A 4070-nucleotide genomic window follows, 5' to 3' on the forward strand; every position below is an offset into this window, starting at 1 on the left:
TGCCATAGTGAAAAGCTCTGTTCCACAAGGCACAGTACTAGCCCCTATCCTCGTAGCAGACATAGACAGAGATGTAATCCTCAGCACCGTGACATCCTTTGCAGACGATACTAGATAAGCAACCCTGTATGAGACTGTCATCTATATAAACCAGGTTTTCCGATGGGCAACAGAAAACAATATGATGTTCAACAAAGACAAATTCCAACTAATCCCTTATGGAAAACTGGAGGAGATAATAACTAGAACTGAGTATACTACAAACTCTGATCATACAATAGAGCAGAAAAAATAATTTGAGGGACCTGGGAGTGGTAATGTCTGAGGATCTCACTTTCAAGCATCACAACAGTGCCACGATCACAGCTGCAAAGAAAATGATAGGATGTATAATGAGAACGTTCAGAACAAGAGATGCCAAGCCATTGATGATCCTTTTCAAATCACTTGTTCTCTCTAGGCTGGAATACTGCTGTACATTAACATCTTCGTTCTAAGCAGGTGAAATTGCAGATCTAGAGAGTGTACAGAGAACCTTTACTGCACACATAAGTTCCATCAAACGCTTCAACTACTGGGAACGCTTGGAAGCACTTGACTTGTACTCGTTGGAACGCAGGTGGGAGAGATATATCATAATCTACACTTGAAAAATCCTAGAATGAATGGTCCCAAATCTGTACACAGAAATCACTCCCTACGATAGTAAAAGACCGGGCAGGCAGTAGTGGCGCCACTGGTACACCAAGAGAAAACATCATGAGTGTCCGGGCCCCAAGGCTGTTCAACAGCCTCCCACCATGCATAATGGGAATTACTAATAGGCCCTTGACTTCCTTCAAGAGGGAGCTGGACAGATACTTAAAGTAGCCGGATCAGCCGGGCTGCGGTTCGTATGTTGGACTACATGCGGCCAGAAGTAACAACCTGGTTGATCAGGCCCTGATCCACCGGGAGGCCTGGTCGTGGACCGGGCCGCGGGGGAGTTGATCCCCAGAATTCCCTCCAGGCAGACTCCAGGTAGGTCACATACTAATTTCACTGTATTATCTTTCTTGGGATACACATGTGGCAACATGGTTTGCACCACACTAGGCCTGTCGTCTCTGACTTATGTCACCAGTATTACTTTGAAGTTCACTTATAAGATTGTGTCTCTCCCCACACTTATGTGGATCAGGGCAACTTGCAAATCACTTCAGGGGTCTTCCACTTAATGATTCCAACATTAACGTTGGGTCGCCCACAAAACACTTTAATTTCAGAACACTAAGGTTGTGACTAGCGCTCGAGTGGTCCCTACTGTGTGTACTCGCCTAGTTGTACTCACTTGTGGTTGCAGGGGTCGGATCACAGCTCCTGGCCCCGCCTCTTCACTGGTCGATACTAGTCCATGAGCTTTATCGTACCTCTTCTTAACGCTATGTATAGATCCTGCCTCCACTACACCAGTTTGTATGTGTGTGAGCAGAGTCAATGGAAATAATGTTGATGATTTTTTAAACTAGTGTTTTTATTGTTACCTCTTAATCTGCGCCGACTCATGAAGTATAAAGCAGGAGCGTAAATCACTTGTGTATTCAACGTCTCAATGTAAACGAGTCATTCTGCGTCGTTGATACTGTATTCACATTTTTGATGTCATCATCGAAGGTTTTATCCACATCGATAAACCGATACGACAAAATATATGAAAAACCTACCCAGCAGCCCTGAAGTGTACATGGCTTTCCCTCCTCTGTTAACTCTCTGACAACACATCTCTAACTGAGTTTAATCACCTCCTCCCTCCCTCCCTCCCTCCACCCCCCCAAGGCCTCCAACCCGAATCTCGCCTCCAGCTAGCTTCCACTCCAAGCTTTTTCCAATTTAATCTTCAGTTTTATTCTCGATATATTTTTCGCGTGATGTATTGTCTTTTTCATCTTTCAATTGACTTTGAGTGTAACTCCTTTCCTTCCCCTTCCCCTTACTGATTCCTGCAATATGTACTGTTGGTAGTTTTGAACGGGAGTGTCACAAGGGTACCTGGGAAAACGGTTAACAGAAAATTTAATTGTCTCTTTCCAGGTTATAGGCTGAAAATATGTAACTATGTCTACTTCTGTCTGTAATACGAATTATAATAGGATATTAAAGCAGAAGGCGCTCTTTGCCTCCCACTTCTGTGGAAACAGAAAATTGGTGAAGAGAATTATCATGTCCTAAAGGAGACTTAACATCAAATTAGAATGTAGAGTTCAGATGTAAGACTTCCATTACTAGTGCCACTGTTGCTGCTGCTGCTGCTGCTGCTGCTGCTGCTGCTGCTGCTGCAGACATAAGACTATTACTAGTGCCACTGTTGCTGCTGCTGCTGCTGCTGCTGCTGCTGCTGCTGCTGCTGCTGCTGCAGACATAAGACTATTACTAGTGCCACTGCTGCTGCTGCAGATATAAGACTATTACTAGTGCCACTGTTGCTGCTGCTGCTGCTGCTGCAGATATAAGACTATTACTAGTGCCACTGCTGCTGCAGATATAAGACTCTATTACCAGTGCCACTGCTGCTGCTGCAGATATAAGACTCTATTACTAGTGCCACTGCTGCTGCTGCTGCAGACATAAGACTTCTATTACTAGTGCCACTGCTGCTGCTGCAGGCATAAGACTTCTATTACTAGTGCCACTGCTGCTGCTGCTGCTGCTGCTGCAGATATAAGACTCTATTACTAGTGCCACTGCTGCTGCTGCAGATATAAGACTCTATTACTAGTGCCACTGCTGCTTCTGCAGATATAAGACTCTATTACTAGTGCCAATGCTGCTGCTGCAGATATAAGACTCTGTTACTAGTGCCACTGCTGCTGCTGCTGCTGCTGCAGATATAAGACTCTATTACTAGTGCCACTGCTGCTGCTGCTGCAGATATAAGACTCTATTACTAGTGCCACTGCTGCTGCTGCTGCAGATATAAGACTTCTATTACTAGTGCCACTGCTGCTGCTGAAGATACAAGACTCTATTACTAGTGCCACTGCTGCTGCTGCTGCTGCCAATGCTGCTGCTGCAGATATAAGACTCTATTACTAGTGCCACTGCTGCTGCTGCAGATATAAGACTTCTATTACTAGTGCCACTGCTGCTGCTGAAGATACAAGACTCTATTACTAGTGCCACTGCTGCTGCTGCAGATATAAGACACTATTACTAGTGCCAATGCTGCTGCTGCAGATATAAGACTCTATTACTAGTGTCACTGCTGCTGCTGCAGATATAAGACTCTATTACTAGTGCCACTGCTGCTGCTGCTGCAGATATAAGACTCTATTACTAGTGCCATGCTGCTGCTGCTGCAGATATAAGACTCTATTACTAGTGCCACTGCTGCTGCTGCTGCAGATATAAGACTTCTATTACTAGTGCCACTGCTGCTGCTGAAGATACAAGACTCTATTACTAGTGCCACTGCTGCTGCTGCAGATATAAGACACTATTACTAGTGCCAATGCTGCTGCTGCAGATATAAGACTCTATTACTAGTGCCACTGCTGCTGCTGCAGATATAAGACTCTATTACTAGTGCCACTGCTGCTGCTGCAGATATAAGACTCTATTACTAGTGCCACTGCTGCTGCTGCAGATATAAGACTCTATTACTAGTGCCACTGCTGCTGCTGCAGATATAAGACTCTATTACTAGTGCCACTGCTGCTGCTTGCAGATATAAGACTCTACTACTTGTTCCTCTGCTGCTGCTGCAGATATAAGACTCTATTACTAGTGCCACTGCTGCTGCTGCAGATATAAGACTCTGTTACTAGTGCCACTGCTGCTGCTGCTGATATAAGACTCTATTACTAGTGCCACTGCTGCTGCTGCTGATATAAGACTCTATTACTAGTGCCACTGCTGATATAAGACTCTATTACTGCTGCTGCTGCAGATATAAGACTCTATTACTAGTGTCACTGCTGCTGCTGCAGATATAAGACTCTATTACTAGTGCCACTGCTGCTGCTGCTGCAGATATAAGACTCTATTACTAGTGCCACTGCTGCTGCTGCAGATATAAGACTCTATTACTAGTG

Source organism: Cherax quadricarinatus, chromosome 2, assembly GCF_038502225.1.
Source record: "Cherax quadricarinatus isolate ZL_2023a chromosome 2, ASM3850222v1, whole genome shotgun sequence".
NCBI lineage: Eukaryota > Metazoa > Arthropoda > Malacostraca > Decapoda > Parastacidae > Cherax > Cherax quadricarinatus.